The sequence below is a fragment of the Nomascus leucogenys genome, chromosome 25 (genome assembly GCF_006542625.1).
Source record: "Nomascus leucogenys isolate Asia chromosome 25, Asia_NLE_v1, whole genome shotgun sequence".
In the NCBI taxonomy this organism is placed as follows: Eukaryota; Metazoa; Chordata; class Mammalia; order Primates; family Hylobatidae; genus Nomascus; species Nomascus leucogenys.
In genome coordinates, this window is record NC_044405.1 from 10,302,907 (window position 1) to 10,323,324 (window position 20,418).

Below are 20,418 nucleotides of genomic sequence, written 5' to 3' on the forward strand. Positions count from 1 at the left end.
GGGGGAAACTAAAAAATACCAGACCACAAAACATCAAAAAGTATAAAAGAATTGTTGAAAACTAAAGATGTAGAGAAAAACTTAAAAACAGTCAGAAGTCAAGATGAGAGTAGAGATAGTGTGTGTCCCGAATTGGTGGGTTCTTGGTCTCGGTGACTCCATGAATGAAGCCGCGGACCCTTGGACCCACCTTCATGAATGAAGCCGCGGACCCACCTGTTCCTTCGGATGTTCAGATGTGTCCAGAGTTTTTTCCTTCCGTAGGTTCGTGGTCTCGCTGACTTCAAGAGTGAAGCTGCAGACCTTCGCAGTGAGTGTTACAGCTCTTAAAGGTGGCGCATCTGGAGTTGTTCATTCCTTCTGGTGGGTTCATGGTCTCCCTGGCCACAGCAGTGTGGTCACAGGAGTGAAGCTGCAGACCTTTGGGGTGAGTGTTACAGCTCATAAAGGGGGCATGGACCCAAAAAGTCAGCAGCAGCAAGATTTATTGCAAACAGCAAAAGAAGAAAGTTATCACAGCATGGAAGGTGACCCGAGAGGACTGCGCCGCTGCCTAGGTGGCCGGCTTTTTTTTTTTCCCCCTTATCTGGCCCCACCCACATTCTGCTGATTGGTCCATTTTACAGAGAGCTGATTGGTCCATTTTACAGAGAGCTGATTGGTCCATTTTACAGAGCGCTGACTGGTCTGTTTTACAGAGAGCTGGTTGCTCCGTTTTGACGGAGTGCTGATTAGTGCGTTTACAAACCTTTAGCTAGACACAGAGTGCCAGTTGGTGCGTTTAGGAACCTTTAGCCAGACAGAAAAGTTCTCCAGGTCCCCACCCAACCCAGAAGCGCAGCCGGCTTCACCTCTCAATGGCACTCGCCCGGGACTTTGCGGCACCTAGTCCGGGCACTCCGGCAGCCCAGAGGGAGCTCGTCCCCCCATCAAGCCCAGCAGGCGCCGCCTGCCGCGTCAAGTGCGGGGGCCCGCCGAGCCGGGGCCCACCCGGAACCCGCGCAGGCCTGTGAGCGCCGCGCGCAGCCCTGGATCCCGCCCGCGCCTCTCCCCCACACACCTCCCCGCCAGCAGAGGGAGCCGGCTCCGGCCTCAGCCAGCCCCAGGACGGCCCCTACGGGACAGCGGCGGGCGGAAGGGCTCCTGGGGCGCGGGCAGAGGGGACGCCGAGGCCAAGGAGGCACCGAGAGCCAAGAGCGAGCAAGGGCTCGCACGTTTTCACCTCTCAATAGGAGGAAGTAAAGGAAATTTTACCTACAAAATAGCAGTACTAAGCTTTACAGCTGACATTACAACGGCAACAAGAAAAGGTAAATTATAATGGTTAAAGGTAATTAACTGCAAATTACTTGGAATTCTCTACCCTCTAAAAAATAATGTCTTCATTCCTAACTTCCACTGTCATTGGAGTTAATTATTCGTGTTCCCTCTATGTTTAATGTATACATATTTATTCAGCTAGTTTGTCTATATTTTCAATTCACTATGACAGGTTTTGTGTTTATATTTGGTTTGATCATCTATCATAAGGGCTACCTTATCATAGGCCTTAATAAATGTTGTTAATCCTGTGTATAGGTGCCCAAGAATCTCTTGACAATAGTCCCTCCTAAAAGTTAAAACTCTTCTTTAAGTAGGACTAAAATGGAAATACTGATTACCTTTAAGGTGAATCAATTTTTTTCAAATTAAAAAAGATGTAAAGTAATTTAAATGAAAGCACATGTCAATGTCATGTCTTTCAGTGACCCACATGATTATTGGTCCAATTAATATGGCTCCATTGTCTGGGGAAACATCCAGGGTTTTTGGTCTGGTGCTGAGAAAATTAGTGACTCGGACACACGTGGAGCGGATTAAGGACGGGAAAGTTTAGTAAGCAAGAAAGGAAAGAACAGTTCTTCCTTACAGAGCGAGGAGGGCTCCAAACAGAATAACCCCGCATGGGGCGGAAGGCAGTAGGTTACACTGGGAGGCTTGAGGAGGCGGTGTCTGATTTGCATAGGGCCCAAGGGATTGACTTGACCAGTTGTGTCATTCAAGTAGCTCCCCCCCAAAAAAGTCCCTCCCACCCTAACTTTGATTGTGCAAATATGACTACTTGGCTGGTCACCATGATACCTGTACACATGGCCTCTACCTGGCTCACTGTCATGATGTCTGCACACGTAGCAACAAAGAAAAAGTAGCGGGAACCATTGGGTGTACCTGGCTCTGAGCCGTCTGCATTTACATATGCAAGCCTGTGGCTTGCGTATCAATGCCTGCAGGTCTGGTTTTTCAGACTGCTTTCTGTTAGAAAAGAAATGTTTTGGGGGCTGCTTTATTATTAAAAGAAAAAGCCTTACCGAGGACTCTTTTACCCTTTCTAGCTGCCTAAAATAATTTCTTAATAACTCCTGTAATATAATCCCAGGAACATAAAAAGTACCTGAAGTTTATTGGTGCCATTCAGAAATCTAATTTTCAGGAAGTAGCACTGTGGGCGTGGCCGTGTGTTATGCTTCTTCAATTAGTCCCATTGTTTAAGTTCATCAGTTCACATCCTCTACTTTTCTAATATAATCCATAAAATCAAATTTTATCAGTTGCCATAGATATCTTTATAAAATATAACTTTGGCTTTTCTTTCTTTTGAAATAAAATGCATTTTACTTTTTATATTTTTATTTTTTAGCTTTTTATATTGCTATAAATGTATACTTACAAGAGTTGCAGAAATAGCGCAGAACCCATTTACCTATCCGGCTTCTCAAATGGTGTTTACTTACATAATCAAAAAGTGTAATTATAAAAAAAAAGCAAGTCGACATTAATGCAATACTATTAGCCAATCTAGGGATTTTATTCAACTTTTATTCTTTGTATCACTAATATTCCTTTTCAATTCCAGAATCCAATTCAGGCTCACACATTGAATTTAGTTGGCATATTTCCATAGTTCCCTCTAATATGGAATATTTTCTCTCTCTTGACTTTGAAACTATTGAAGATTACTGGTCAATCATTTTGTAGAATACATATCAATTTGCATTGTCTAATATACACTACAGAAATTACGCTGTGTTATTATTGCATTAGGAGGTATCTGATGTTGATAATATTACTGGGATATTTATAAGAGAGGACCATGTTTCCAAAATATGAGGTACATGAATAAAAGCATTTAGGAGTAATCTCTGCAAGCTTCTGTACTCCATCAAATTTAAGACGTATTGATTATAAGATGCTTCATTGAATTTACCTGCAATATTTAGAAGAAAAAAAATGGTTTCATGAAAAGTACAGTGCAATAACTTTCTAACAACTAGAAATGTTACAAAAGTCGAAAAATTTATTTTGTTTTTATTTAAATAATAGAAGTGCTAATAACATGAACACTTATTGACCAGCTTCATAAAGAGCAATCTGACAGTAGCATATCACCACAACTGCCACCAGACCAGCTGTGATTGGTATTCCCTTCTCAGGTTCAGAGATGTTAAAATGGGCAGGGGGTGAAGAGGAGAAATAAGTATTTTAGAATAAAAAAAAAAAACGAGTAGATTAACACCCTTAAGCAATGGTAAGAAGTCACACTTCAGATTGTATACAGTGGAAACTCCTTCTATTTTTTTGTTATGGTAGGGGAATAACATGATCATAACATGTTGATATTATTACTGGGATGCTTATAAGAGAGGATAGTATTTCCAGAATATGAGGACGGTTTTATGCACTGGGATATATTACCTTCCCCCAACAGCAGGAATGACAGTAAGGGAAAAAGTTTCTGCTTCTTTGAGTTTGGGGATCATATTGCTAAGAAAAGAAAAGAAAAACAGGGCATCTGTTTATATGCCTATGCTTACATAGCACTATAAACATAGTGCTAAGTTATTAGTCTCCTGCTTTAATGTAAACATTGGGAAAAACTTAAAAAAATTTAGGAAACAAACATAAAGATCCTAAAGCCATGATTTTCCAAGCTGGAGGTCATTTTCCCATTTCACAGCCTGGTGTTTCATGGAAATGCTTTATATTCACCACCCAATGATTGAGTAATGAATACAATTTCAACAGTAGGAAATTTAACAAGACAATAGGAAACAAACTTACAATTATGAGTATTCATTTACTAGAGTGGCAGATTTTTACCTGTGTAAAGTAAAAAAGTGCATTTCCAAAAATGTATAATATGGCATAGAAAACCTGAATTAATTATTTTAATTAGAGAATCAATCTAGCAGCTTATGTTGAAGAAGCAAAGCCATTTCATTGTATCTGCGTAGACCCATCTCTAAGGGAACTGCCTGGGACAATCCTTTATGCCTATTGTCCTGGCATAATTATTAATACCATTCTCTTTCAGTGTCAACATTTTTCCAGTTTGACAATAAGTTATATGGCCATTGAACTGATAACTGAATTTAAGTTGTAAGTAATGTAGAATATACAATGTCAAAAATACATTTATTTTGACATTAATTTGCATAAGTGAAAAGCAAGAACCTAAAATTATAAATGTTATATAATCTCCCAAAACTTATTTTTAATTTCAAAAATGCATTTATACTCTTGAGTTTCTTACAGTACTTTTATTTTCCATGCTTATTTGAGGTATATGGGATGCCCAGGAACTTTTCTAAATAAGTCCAATAGATATAAAAACATAGAGAATCTGGAGCAGTTAGGAGCATGGGATTTCCCATAGTATTTGAATCCTGGCTCTGCAATTATCACTAAGTAACCTCGCAGACTCACTCTAAGCCTTCTGTGTCTCAGTTTTTAAATCTCTAAATTAGAGGTCATTGTAACATTTACCTTAAAGTATTGCTGTAAGAACTGAATGAGTGATAAAGCTCTATATAAACTAGAGAATGTGGCTGGCATTTTGTAAGCATTACGTAAGTACAGATAGCCCCCAACTAAACTATAGTTCAATTTATGTTTTTTTAATTAAAGGATACTGTGAAAGCAATATATATTTAGTAAAACTATACTTGAAATTTTATATTTTGATCTTTTCCCAGGCTAGTGATATGCAGTATGATGCTCTCTCCAGCTGCTATGCGGTCAGCCAGGAAATCAGTAGGATAAACAACCGACATTCTTCAGCGTACCGTGTTGTCAGATGATTCTGCCCAGCTGCAGGCTAATGTAAGTGTCCTGAGGATGTTCAAGGTAGGCTAGTCTATGCTATGATTGATGTTCAGTAGTTTACATATAGTAAATGCATTTTCGACTTAGAATACTTTCAATTTATCATGAGTTTATAGGAACATAACCCTATCATGAATTGAGGAGCATCTATATTTAGATGAATAGATAGATAAAGAGGAATTGGGGGATTATCGCCTCTTATACAAGTTCAGATTCACTTGGGAAAACGGGGGAAGTTGATGGGTTTTTAAGTACAACACTCTGAGAGAACACAGAAAGAATAAACAAGAAGCTTGACCCAAAAAAGAGATAGTGAATCTTTAACACACTTCGAGACTCAGGGCACCACAAAGGTCTAAGGTAACTTGCAGGAATATGACATGGGTACAACTTTCAAGATCTTTGAATTTATTTCTTAAAAGAGCTCAACATAAAATCAAAGAGCAAGAATATTTTAGCTTCCTTCTCTGTTCTCTTTATCTTTTACTCCATGTTTCATATATTAACAAACCCTGTTGATACTACCTTTAAAATATTTTGAAAATGTGTCCATATATGATTACTTTCATTTATACTACATACTCCGTGAGATCATCACATTTATTTCAATTGCCTCCTAATTTGTCTCCCTGTTCTGCCCTTGCTCTCTATTCAGTGTATTTTCTCCAAGTAGCAAGAAATCTTCAGTTAAGGCAGAAGACTTGTCTTGTCTCTCACAACCATCCATTGGTTTCCTGTTTCAGTCACCATAACAGTTAAAGTCCTTAGAATTGTATACAAAGCACTCTGTGCTTACCTCTTTATTAGACTTTCTTTGCTTCTTTTTTTAAATATTTTTATTTACTTTTTTATTTCAATAGGTGATTGGGGAACAGGTGGCGTTTAGTTACATGAGTAAGTTCTTTAGTGCTGATTTCTGAGATTTCAGTGCACCCATCACCCAAGCAGTGTACACTGTACTCAATGTGTAGTCTTTTATCCCTCACCCCCACTCCCACCCTTTCCCCCAAGTCCCCAACGTCCATCGTATCATTCTTATGCCTTTGCATCCTCATAGCTTAGCTCCCACTTTTAAGAACATACAAGGTTTGATTTTCCATTCCTTCACTTAGAACAATAGTCTCCAATTCCATCCAGGATACTGTAAATGCCATTATTTCGTTCCTTTTTATGGCTAAGTAGTAGTCCATGGTGTGTGTGTATATATCTATATATCTATCACGTTTTCTTATCCACTCATTGATTTATGGGCATTTAGTTGGGTTCCATATTTTTGCAATTGCAAATTGTGTTGCTATAAACATTCATGTGCATGTATCTTTTTTCATGTAATGACTTCTTTTTCTCTGGGTAGATACCCAGTAGTGGGATTGCTAGATTAAATGGTAGATCTATGTTTAGTTATTTACGGACTCCTCACACTGTTATTCATAGTGGTCGTGTTTTAGTTTCAGCAATGCACCAAGATGTAGCAGTCTCTTGTTGTCTGAGGTAATACCTGGAGTTCTTTGTCCTACCTCCAAGAACATTAAGGAGAGCAGACACAAAAGTGAGGTTCGAGCAAAAGTTTTGATAAGCAAAAGAAGAAAGCTCTCTGCCAGTGGAGAGGGGAGCCCGAAGGGGGTGCCCCCTGTGAGGCTGGGGTCCAGGGTTTTTGTGGACTGGGAAGGGGAATAAATGTGCTCAGTACATAGACTGTCTTAGAGAATGTGTGACTCAGCTTGGCCAAGGACCTTGGCCTGGGACCAATTAGAAAGCTTGGCCCAGGACCAATCAGGGGCTGAAGGGATGATTTATGGAGGCTACACAGCTTGCCCCAGGACCTATCAGGAGCTGAAGTAAAAGCTTGGCTTGAGACCTTGGTCCAGGACCAATCGGGCTGAAGCGATGATTCATAGAGGCCGGGCTCACAATCAAAAAAAGAAAGGAGAGTGCCCACCAGAACCCACTGGAACCCACCGGAGCCCACTGTGGCCATGCCCACAAAAAGAGAAGAAACTTTTTCCTGGGATCCCGCTGACTATAGAAGGCACAAAGGCATTTCTACGCTGGGCCTTGTTTTTTTTTTTAATCTGAGTGAGCCAGAGGTTTGTGCAAGTGTTTATCCAAATGGGCTGGAGGTTTTTCTATCTATGCAGCCCTAGCCATGTCTCCAGGCACGGCACCATGTGCTAGTTCCCTATGGTGTCTGCAGCTTGATTTTTTTCCCAGGCTGCTTTTTATGTTATGTGAGGATGAGGCACTGACCCATGGGCCAGGGGCTCTCTGGGACCCTTCCTTTGGTATCTACCTGAGGCAAGCTAACTCCTTTCAGTTGTACTAGTTTACATTCCCAGAAACATTGTAAACGTCTTCCCTTTTTATCACATCCACACCAACATCTATTTTTTTTATTTTTTTATTATAGCCATTTGTACAGGAGTAAGGTGGTATCCCATCGTGTTTTTGATTTGAATTTCCCTGATAATTAGTGATACTGAACATTTTCCCATATGCTTGTTGGATATTTGTATATCTTCTTTTGAAAAATGTCTATTCATGTCCTTGCCTACTACTTTTTGATGAGATTGTTAGTTTATTTTGATGATTTGTTTGAGTTCTTTGTAGATTCTGGATATTAGTTCTTTGTCAGATGTATAGATTGTGAAGATTTTCTCCCACTCTGTAGGTTGTGTGTTAACTCTGCTGATTATTTCTGTTGCTCTGCAGAAGCTTTTTAGTTTAATCAAGTCCCATCTATTTATCTTTGTTTTTGTTGCATTTGCTTTTAGGTTCTGGGTCATGAAATCTTGGCCTAAGCCAAGGCCTAGAAGGGTTTTTCTGATGTTATCTTCTAGAATGTTTATGGTTTCAGGTCTTAGATTTAAGTGTTTGATCAGTTTTGAGTTGAGTTTTGTATAAGGTGAGAGATGAAGATCCAGTTCATTTCTTCTACATGTAGCTTGCCAATTATCCCAGCACCATTTGTGGAATAGAGTGTCCCTTCTCCACTTTATGTTTTTGTTTTCTTTGTTGAAGATCAGTTGGCTGTATTTGGCTTTGTTTCTGGGTTCTTTATTCTGTTCCATTGGTCTATGTGCCTATTTTTATACCAATACCATGATGTTTTGGTGACTATGGCCTTATAGTATAGTTTGAAGTTGGGTAATGTGAGGCCTCCAGATTTATTCTTTTTGGTTAGTCTTGCTTTGGCTATGTGGGCTACTTTTGGTTCCATACGAATTTTAGGATTGTTTTTTCTAGTTCTGCAAGAATGGCAGTGGCATTTTGATGAGAATTGCATTGAATTCGTAGATTGCTTTTGACAATGTGGCCATTTTCACATAATTGATTCTACCCATCCATGAACATAGGATGTGTTTCCATTTGTTTGTGTTATCTGTAATTTCTTTCAGCAATGTTTTGTAGTTTTCCTTGTAGAGGTCTTTCACCTCCTTTGTTGGGTATATTCCTAGGTATTTAATTAAATTTAATTTAATTTTTTGTAGCTATTGTAAACGAGGCTGAGTTCTTCATTTGATTCTCAGCTTGCTCACCACTGTAGGCATGTAGCAGAACTACTGATTTGTGTACATTAATTTTGTATTCTGAAACTTTGCTGAATTCATTTACCAGTTTTAGGAGCTTTTTGGATGAGTCTTTAGGGTTTTCTAGGTATATGATCATAACCATCAGCAAACAGCGACAGTTTGACTTCCTCTTTATTATACTTTCTAGTATTCTCTCCTTTCCTTATTTCCATAGAAGCCGCAATGGTTCCATGCTTGTACCCAACAGACACATGGGTGACTCATGGCTTTGCTCTTCTTCCTTATACATGAAAACTCTCCCCCCAACATAGCCATGTGGCTCCACGGTACACCTCTTCAGGATCTTTGCTAAACTTTCTTCTTTAGTAAACCCTTTTCTTGACTCTAGTAAGATAAGAAGTTCTCATCTGTTTTGGTCTAGATTGACAACATATCAAGGCATACATAATAGGTAAATGCTTCTCAAACAGCCTGAGGCTTGTTAAACTTGGGCCATGTTTTTCCTGTGATTGATATGTATTTCATTCAACTATATATGAATATCTTATATAAAACAATATAATGTGTAACAATTCTGAGGAAAGTGCTTTTATGGAATAAAGCATTCGATTGTTTTAGTTTTCTGAGCCTAACTTTGTATTTGGAGTTAGAAAAGAAGTGGAGGTATTCCATCTTTTTTTTTTTTTTTTGAGACAGAGTTTCGCTCTTTCACCCAGGATAGAGTGCAGTGGCATGATCTTGGCTCGCTGTAATGTCCGCCTTCTGGTTTCAAGCGATTCTCCTGCCTCAGCCTCCCAGCTGGGATTACAGGCGCCAGCCACCACGCCTGGCTAATTTTTGTATCTTTAGTAGAGACGCAGTTTCACCATGTTGGCCAGGCTAGTCTAGAACTCCTGACCTTGTGATCTGCCTGTCTTGGCCTCCCAAAGTGCTGAGATTACAGGCGTGAGCCACTGCACTGGACCAGAGGCATTCCATCATTTAGGGGTTTCTCTTCTTCCAGTGTACTTCCCTTCCTGGTAGCCCTCTACAAGGAGTCAGACGTCCTAAAGAATCATTTTCTCCTTTCCAAAAACAACTCGTCTCTAGAACACTTGGTCAGTGCCTACTTAGTGTACAGCATATTGTAAATTGAGTTCATAAACCTGTTTAGCCAGAATGTGCTGTCAGCATTCTTTGCATCAGAAGATCAAACTTAGATTTGTTATGTTCAGAAAGAGAAGAATATATCATAAATTTAAAATACGAATAATTCTCTACAGAACATGTTTATGTACAAAATATAGGCAAAATTTTTATTATCTGTTAAAAGGGTGATTACTATATGATCACAATATTCTTTGATAATTAATATGATCAGATGTGTCTTCTCAAAATGTCATAAAGTAATATTTCAAAAAGCATTTCTCAAAACAGGTGGGTCACAGTCTGCTAAATAAAACGAAAAGAAACCAGTGTTATTCATTAACAAGTAGGTATTCCTTAAATGAATATATTTTTGGCTTTTTACTCTTTTTAGTGTTGCTTTTGCTTCTCTGGACACTTCCCCCTATAAAATGATTAGTTGCCATGCTCAGATGTCATGTGTTGAATCTGAGACAAGAGTTTCCAAAGTATATTGAAATAGAATCAGACATTCAAAAAGACCAGCCACCTCTTTAATGATAGCTCCGAGACACTATTATTTTGATATTGAATTTTCTGCATCCACCCAAGATAAAAATGTTTAAATCTATGTTAATAATGTAACTTAAACATTAACAATTTTTTTGGAATGCCAATTCATCTCCTTTATGTGCATTGAAGAGATTAAGTTACCTAAGATGCTTTATTTTGGAGGATACAAATATGCTGATTGCAGCAGAATCTGCCCTGGAAAGAATGTAAATAACACAGTGAATGGTTAACTCAGTGCACTGCATTTATTTTCTGGATTCATTATCAGAGTGTCCTTTGAGTTTAACTTTTTTCGTTTAAAAAATGAAGACCAATATACTAAGGAAGCATTTTGTTTTCAGAAGTGATACATTGGACAATTCTTATGTAGGAATTAATTAGGTAAAATGTCTTCAAGTGAACAATTGGTTCAATCACCAGATGAATTCAGAAATGTTTCTCTGAAGGCAGACCTATTATATTTTCACCTTCAGGCACCAGGGGGTAACATGTCTTATTAATGCCTGTATTAAAATTGATCTGCTTCCATAGGTATAGTACCAAATAGACAGCTCATCAAATAAAATGAATGCTTTTAAAAGGATTTTATACATAGTTATGCATTTTCAAAAAACAAATTTCCATTTTGATGCAGGAAAATGAGGAAATTTAAATACACAGAATCATTTTGCTAGCTAGAAGATAGCAATTTAAATCATTATTATTGGGAAAATACCAGATATGTTTATATTATAGAAAGCTACTTTGCAAATAGCATCAGTTATACATTATAAGGATGAATTTTATGTGATTTTCCTTACAGAGATCATGCTTTTTTTCTATAGGTAAATGCAATATTAAGTTATTTAATTGAAAATTTGACTTACCCAGCATGTATTGTTTAAAGAGAGAGATTTGTGTGTTCCAAATCCAATTTAAATAATGCATAAATTGTAACACTAACAGATAAGCTTGGTTTTCCTAAAATATCAGGATCAAGTAGACAAACCCTGTCTGGTTGTAACTTGATTAGTCATCTCTATGCTGTGGCTTGTATTCATCTGCTGGAGACATCTATGTGATATCCTCAAATAATTACAGACATTTGTAGAAATTACATTGACTGTACACCAGAAAAATGCAGTGTTCATAATTTGTTAACTGACAAATAAGATAAAATCTCAGACTCTTCATCGTTCTTGACAGTTTTGGCAATGGACATGTGATAGTGACAGATGTGTTGTGAAGAAGAGAACTAAGGTCCTTGAGGATGGATTGAGAGGATTTGAGGGAAGCCTGTGTACGTTATGGTGAAAATGACAAATTTTATGGTCAACGGTTCTATAAGTGGTCCTCCATTTTATTGCCTATAATCAAGGATGAATTGGATGGGTGATTGCAGAATAAAATACTGAATAGCATCTGGTTATTACTAACTCCTCTGGGGAGGGAGAGTTACTCATTGACTGGCAGGCAGCCTCTGGTCCACCTCACTTTAACAACTAGTATTAAATCTGTGCAAGGTGGATAGAAAATCTAAATTCTTTTCAGATGCAGTTTACAGAGATGCACACCAACACTGGACAGAAAAAGAAGCAATTTACAACTACTCTGGGCAGAAAACAGGCAAATTATTAAATTTCCACTGGTTCTGTTTGGAAAGGTAAAGGGTGTAATGCTTATAAAGGAAAAATGGCAATAGCTGGGACATCTTAGGGCTTAGACCTTCCTACATTTCTTGGAGTTGTTAGGATGGGACAGTAAAAGATCTCAGACCGCCTGTACAGTAGGTCTTGACTGTAATAATGGAGCTTTGGCTCTCTAGGAGATAGTTCCTTCAAAGGGATGAATTCCCATGGGAAAAAATATCAATGAAACATTAACTAGTACCAAGGTTTTTATAGCCTTAGATTGGGTTTACGTAGCTGTGACTTTATCCCACTGGAGAATGTGAAACAAAGCAATCTAGGTATTTTTTTGTGTTTATCCTTGTGTGCCATGGAAAACCTCACTAGATACTATGTAGAGAACTGGGAAGAATTATAGAGATGTTATCTTAGTAATGGTGCAGGAGATGCCATGGATTTAGGTGTACTCCTTAAAGGAGACATGGCTGTGTGAGTCAAACTTGAATCATCCAGAGGGAGCACATCCACTGGCCCCAACCCAGAAAGCAGTGTGACTGGCACTGTTGAGAGAAGGGATTCCCAGAACTGCCATAGATAGTGTCAGTCATGATATTCTCACAGCCTGATGGACCAGACACATTTAAAGTCTGTTTGATTGAGGCATTGGAAACTGAAAGTAAATGTACCTTGCCTGTTAGCTGCAAGCCACTCTCTACTGATGTGATCATCTTCTACCCCAGCCTCAGATGCTTTAAGAAAGATGAATAGAACTGGGACCAAGATGCCCCTGTCTCCAAAGAAAAATTAAAATGACATGCACACATTCAAGTTTGCAGGGAAACTTTCACCCTGGAATCTAGAACCCTGTAGGTAAGCTACAGCAGACCACTGAGTGTACTACACTGTGAAAGATTTCAGTGAACTATATATGTGTATTTATGCAAATGCATGTCTGGGGCAATATATAATATAGCCCATTTTCCATGCTGGTTATGTGAAGTGTTGAGTACAAGTTGTAGGAAGGACCTTTCAAAGCTTCTCTCTACCCTAATTATCTTACTAACTTTGCCTCAGTTCCCAATTCCTAAGCACCATGATACGTATCTTCCTTTATTCTTTCTTCTCACTGTGTATTTTCCAGGATTGAGACTATAATTCTCTAGTTTCAACCCTTTCTTAAGTGATGTAGGTATTTTTCATGGCATTTTGCCTGTCCAAGTATTTAGCTCATGCTTAACCCATTGACTTGACATATCCTTGCTCACATAAAGGTATAGACAGAGTCCTCTACTACTATGCCTCTCTTTCCCCACAGGAACAGTTCCTCTGTACCTCCCCTTAGGTAAAATTATCAAAATATGAGAAGGAGAGACAAAGTGTGGTTAGTATGAGTAAACCACATTAATACAGAGAGAACATTTGACTGCGTCAATTTTGCTCCATATGCTTTTTGTAAGTATATTTACCAGCCTTGTTGAGACCAAAATTTGGGCCAAAAATATAAGTACCTGGCTGTTAAAGTTGAGAGGGAACTATGTAGCATAATTATAACACTCTGAAAAGAAAAAATTTGAAGATGCTCATTTTGATTATGTTTAAAAACTCCCATCATGGATATAAAATTCCTAATTTGCCTACCGCTTGAACAAGTGGTACATCCTTGTATTTGTATAGCATCTGTTTCCATGGAATATAAGTAGTAAATGTTAGCTACAGAATATACATATGCAGATTTGAGTATAAAAAATATATTTTACAAATAACATTTTATTTCCATTTTAGTAATAGCCCCAAACTCAGTCAGAAATGCAACAGTATTTTGGCTGCGGGCCTGTTTGCTGTAGGAAAACAGGGCTATTTTCCTCCTATTTTTCTTATATTCAATTCACAGCATGTTTCATTTTTAGGAAAATTCATTTTGGAGAATCTTCCTTATTCTCCATTGCTTCACTATATCAATCTATGTGAATGACGTTATTTCTTAGGGGGAAACACTTCCCATCGAGATACATTTGGTTTACACATAACCAACGGAAGCAGAAAGAAAAAAACACTCTGGTGATATTTAGAAGTAGACAAACTTTACTTAATTTACAGGAACCCCTACTTAGTTTAATGTGACAGACAATAATGAGGAAAAAATTCTTGTTCATTGGCAGCTCGTTTAGATGTATCTGCATTGAATTTCAGAAATGAACATACGTTAGGCTCTAAGTGTAAAATGTGATGAATGCATCATTTGGGTGCAGTTTCTTCAGTAAATCCCCTAGAAACCAGAAGAGGCTCTTCTTCAGATTGGCTTCTAATAGTGAAGGAATTTTTTTTAATGCACAGGCTTTCATTAAACTTCATTTTTAATGGCCCGAATAAGTGACTCTTTCTTCCCAGACCATTAAAAATAGTAATAATAGGGAAATAGAAGCAAGAAAGGAGGTCATTCATAACTTAAAAATTAAATAAAAATAAAATACATCCCTGAAAAAAAAATGCTGGGAAACACAGAGACTTTGAAGACTAAAAAAAAAACAGCTTCCTCTTTCTCTTGAAGCATTATCTCTTGAATTTGCCTACCATTCATCTGACAGCACCCAAGGATTTTTTTCTAAAATATGAAAGTTTTAGTAGTATTGAAGCACTACCCTAACTCTCAATGTTTTAGAAAATAAACGAGGATTGATTTCTTCTTCTAAGTTACCTTAAAAAAAAAAAGAAAAATTGATAAACCAAGAGGATTGAGTTGAGGCATAAAGAGATTTCAAGAGACACTAACTCAGTCTTACCAAAGTCCTTAGCAAATTTCTTTTTTTTTTTTTTTAATTTGAGTAACTGCTTGTCCCTGGTAGAGTAGGGTATAGCTACATTCTATTGCAACAACAAATGCAAGGACAAACATGGTGATTAAGGTAAAAACATAGAACTCAGAGTTTGCTGGTGTATTGTCTCACAGAGCAATAGTTACTACAAACCTATCACCATGGGTTATATCATCAAAAGATCACAAGTGATTACAGGTAAAGTTCTCCTCCATAAAGGCAATAACATGAGTGCAAATATAGGTCAGATATCAGAGAGATTCCATATCAACAAAAAAAAATATGTGGTGACTTTAGAATATGATTGCAAATTACTCGACAGTCTTCTCATTAAGACTGTCATCTCCTAAAATCTGATGGGCTAGTCACTATTTCAACCATTTGAGTATAACTGAAGTGATGCCGGATGATTGTTTTAGTTGACTGTGGTATTGCCATAATATAATACCACAGAGTGGATGGCTTAAACAACAGAAATTTATTTTTTCTTTTAGTTCTGGAGGCTAGAACTCCAAAATAAGTTGCCAGCAGATTTGGCTTTTCCAGAGGTTTCTCCCCTTGGGTTGCAGACAGCTGCTTTCTTTCTTTCTCTGTCTTTCTTTGGCCTTTCCTTGGTGTTTGTCCTTCCCTAGTGTCTCTTCTTCCTATAAAGACATCACTCATATTGGATTAGAACCCCACCATTAGGTTCTGATTTAACCTTAATTACCTCTTTAAAGGCGCTATTTCCAAATGTAGTCATTTTGAGTGTTAGGGCTTCAACATATAAATTGGTTGGGGGCAGAGGGGTGCTTTTCAGCTCTTAACAATGACTTTTGAAGCTAGGTTATAACAGATTGCATGACCTCCAATTTTAATGCTGGAAAATTTAATTTCATAGCCTTGAGTTGTCATTTAAAATATTAAACTACCTTGAGACTACATGCTGTGAAAAACCAAAAGCTGTGTGTGGGGGGCAATGCAGAGAGCAGTCATTCCATATTTTAAATGAGACTTGAAGTATACATACAGATATATAGATAGGTTCCATGGATGTGAATATATTGCAACATCAAGTTATTGACATTTTACTTTCTACCCCTTGGGACTATAGTTGCAGTGTCTGGATCAGAGAATAATGTAATATTGAATTCAAAAGTGAATGTATGAAGAAATGAACATGTGAATGCTGGAATGTCCCAAGACTTGGTTCTCAGTCTCTTCTCAATGTACAAATGTATCTCATTATTATTGCCAGTTATGTAAGTTGTGGCAGATTACATAGCTGGAGGCAATTGAGCCAAATTTGAACACATCTGTGGGATCTCAAAGCTCACTGTCTAATGCATGTATCGATAATCTCTCATTTTCAAGTATATCTCCAAATGGACATATAAAAATAATGTATTTATGTAACTACTGTAAAATATATGTGACTTTTGGAAGCAATAAGGATGATCAGAAAACACAGCTTCAAGTAGCTCCAAGTGCAAGCTTTACCACATATGATCTATGTGGCTTTGAGCTTCTACAAACTGCTTCTTTAATAGGCAAAATGAGACTATTAATACCTTCCTGGAAGATTGGTTTAAAAAGTTAAATGATAAATGGATTCAATATATGAGAAAACATCCTAGAGTACGTTAAGTACCATGCACATACACTATATTTTTATTATTTTAAGAATATAAATGCAGGGCCAGGTGCCAGTGGCTCAAGCCTGTAATACCAGCACTTCGGGAGGTTGAGAGGGGTGGATCACTTGAGGCCAGGAGTTTGAGACCAGCCTGGCCAACACAGTGAAACCCTGTCTCTTCTAAAAATACAAAAATTAGCTGGGCATGATGGCAGGGGCTTGTAATCCCAGCTAGTTGGGAGGCTGAGGAGGGAGAATCGCTTGAACCCAGGAGGGAGAGGTTGCAGGGAGCCAAGATCATACCACTGCACTCCAGCCTGGGCGACAGAGCAAGACTCCATCTACAAAAAAAAAAAAAAAAAGAAAAAAGAATATAAATGTAGTATAAAGTATAAATTTGTTGATTAGTTGTTGGAAGGTGCAAGCAAATAAAATCAGTTTGTAAATGGCTTTCAGTGACTCTCAACGCACCTTGAAATGTATACATGATTTATGTAGCATGCTTCCTACTTGATTACATTTTAATTAATCAGAAATAATGAAAAACATTTCATATAATGTATATATGCTATATATAACATATAGCATTTTTGTCGTAACATTTATACTTATTGAAGAAATATAATTTGAACTAACTTCAAAAGTATTTTAAGTTGCTAAGGTATTTCTTCATTATTTAAATTTATAGGAACCACAGAAAAAATATTGGATAGTATATTGTTTGGCTTGCTTTAATCTTTGTGGAAATTCCCAGGTATTCTTTTTTAATATGGCTAGGTTTGATTATTTTGCTTGCAAAATTGTTTCATTATAATCAGCTCCACCTTTTCTGTATCCTGACATATGGTAAATAAAATATTTTTACCAAAATAGGCACATAAAAGAATAAAGACTAGCAACATAATTGTCTTTCTCTCCAATTAGAATTTGTAAAATTATCTTAAATCATCATAGAATTTCTAAGCACAAGCTCATATTTCATTTATTTTATGAATTACAATTTACGGAGTACTATATATGTGCAACTTTGCCTATTTAAAAGCAGGTGATTTCTATGCACTGTCATATTAAAATTAATATTTCTTAACCTCATTCAATAAAAAGCATTCTATGTGATGTAAGTGAATCTTTAGATAGCACAGCATATTACCAGGTTACCGATGCCAAACATTTAGGGTCGGGAGTGCAACACAACATTACATAATGGGATAAAGTAAGAGAAAAGTCTTCTTTTATTTTCTATCTCTGTATTTTTTTAAATCTAGAATAAGGATTTATTTTATTCCTTAATGCTCATTAAGAATAATGGGCTAAGCCAAAATTGCAGGAATATAAAGGAGTCAAAATTAGTTACATGTAAAGCATACATCTTCCTTAAAACACTTTCAGAAGGTCAATTTCAATCCATAAAAACCAGCTAAAAATTATTCAACTACATATAATGACTTATCCTAGAGATCAATTCACTTAGAAAAAATGTCTTTTGCCAGGAACAGTGGCAACACATGTAATCCCAGCACATTGGGAGGCCAAGGTAGGAGGATTGCTTGAGGCCAGGAATTTGAAACCAGCCTGGGCAACATAGCAAGACCCTGTCACTAAAAAAAAGAAAAGAAAAGAATGAAAAAGAAAGGTTTTTTGACCTATATGGGCATTTCAAAGTCTTAATACTTCCAAATCTGGCTCACAAATAATGATTTGTTTATATATATATATATATATGAAAAGTCAATATAATATGTAAATTTACAATATTAAAGGAAGTTGAAATGTACAATGTTTGCTGTAATTATATTTATGTTTTCTAAACAATTCTTTTCTTGTACCTCAGTTATATCCAAATATTCAGCCTACATAGGTCCTTTCTTAATTTTACCTTCCTTGACCACAACTACTCAACAGCAGCTTGTTTCAAATAAGCAGCCAAATGCACAATTTTTTTTTTCTTTTTTCTTTTTTTGAGACAGGGTGTCGACTTTGTCACCCAGGCTGAAGTGCATAGTGTGATCAGGGCTCACTGCAGCCTTGACTTCCTGGGCTCAGATCATCCTCCCACCTCAGCCTCCCAAGTAGCTGGGACTACAAGCATGCGCCACCACACTCAGCTAGTTTTTGTATTTTTAGTAGAGATGAGGTTTCACCATGTTGCCCAGGCTGGCTTTAAAGTCCTGAGCTCAAGCATTCTGTCTGCCTCAGCATCCCAAAGTGACGGGATTACAGGCGTGAGCTACCATGCCCAGCCAAAATTTCTTTCTAAATGTTCACATATTATTGCCTAAGGCAATTAGCATACTTGCACGTGTGTGTGTGTATATATATGTATAAAATTATATTTCCATGAATATTTATGGAGTGACAAGTTTCTGCTAAAATCTCAACTGGTTGTTGGGTATAAGTGATCACTATTCCCATGGCCATAAAACTAACAATGAGGAGGCTCTCATTGAAAATATAGTTTGATATAGATGTACATATGTGTGTGTGCATATATTTTTTTCTGGGAGCTAGAAGTATTACAAATATGTGTGTGTGATCACACACATACATCTATATGTGCACACACACATACATCTATATTAGATGCATATATATATACACACACACATAAATATACTAGTGTTCACCAGTCGTTGTCAAAATTCTTTGCCTCAGGGTCACTGCATAGAAAGTTCCCGAGGGTCTCTGCATAGAAAGTTCCTGAGGGCTATTGTTATACCTTCTCCCTGCTCTTATCTCTTGCTTATCCTGACCCCTTCAAAGTCATAGCTCGGCAACCACCTCCTTAAGATATCCTCCTGTGACTCTACAGGGTATTGCAAATCACTTAACTAAGTATTTCTTATCATATCTATAATTATACGCTTATTTGTCTGATGAATACATAAGGCATTAACTATTCAAGTATTATCAGATTTTTCAAGAACTATGACAATTAGCATTTAATGAATGATTACATGTGTAATGGCTTAATGCATCATGTACTTTAATCCTCACAGTGACACACCTAGGATCTGCAGAGCTAGAATTGGAACTGAAACAGTGTCAGTCTGGAAATCACGAGTCTATATTTCTGAAAAACTTTCTTCTTATCTTTTTTTGTGAAGACATTTGTTTACATCACTGGGAAGCTATTAGTAGGGCATTAGAAGGAAACAGATTTTTTTTCAGTATAAAATATGTTTCATGTCACTCATGTATAAAGTGACGGTAGCATCCTTAAATCCCCAGGTTCTGAGTACACAGTTCCTAAGCTAATAATTGGTCGCTTTAGTTGAATATTTCTCACGTTTTTAAAATCTCATACATAGAGAATAGATCTGTTCATTCTTCATGAGAGTAATAGCTTGTGTCTAGTTTGCTTTGTGTCACTATCTTTATCTTCTACTCTGTTTATGACACCTTCTTTGTGCCTTTTTGTCAGAGAAGCTTCTTGTTCTTCTGCTAATTCTATCAGCTGGGCTGATCAAATGATAATATTTGGCTAGTTCATGGCTCATTTGAAGAATTGTTTCCTTTTTTTCCACATAGCATTTTCTTAAAAAAGAACTTCTTGAGAATATTTTCACTGCTTGAACCTTGAAAGCCTGACTCACCACATGTTAGACAATTAAAAGTTATTATTAAGAAAATGTGGTACATATACACCATGGAATACTATGCAGCCATGAAAAAGAATGAGATCATGTCCTTTGCATGGGAGCTGGAGGCCATTGTCCTTGGCAAACTAACACAGAAACAGAAAACCAAATACCGCATGTTATCACTTACAAGTGAGAGCTAAACGATGAAAACACATGAACACAGAGAGGGGAACAACACACACTGGGGCCTGTCAGAGGATGAGGGTAGGTGGAGGGAAAGGATCAGGAAATAATAACCAATGGGTACTAGGCTTCATACCTTGGTGTTGAAATAATCTGTACAACAAACACCAATGACAGAAGTTTACCTGTATAACAAACTTGCACATGTACCTCTGAACTTAAAATAAAAGTTAACAAAGTTATATAAATTTACCATTCACAGCCATTTCA

At 37.2% G+C, this 20,418-nt stretch overlaps 1 long non-coding RNA gene across 1 annotated transcript in view; it reads left to right on the forward strand.

Moving 5' to 3' along the window:
* Positions 1 to 1,134: 1,134 nt before the first annotated feature.
* Positions 1,135 to 20,418, forward strand: part of LOC105738718 — a 213,408-nt gene continuing 194,124 nt past the window's right edge. Inside the window, exons 1-2 of the long non-coding RNA XR_001114563.2 lie at positions 1,135 to 1,310; positions 5,013 to 5,163. This is a non-coding gene — a long non-coding RNA (uncharacterized LOC105738718). The remainder of the gene's footprint in view (positions 1,311 to 5,012; positions 5,164 to 20,418) is intronic.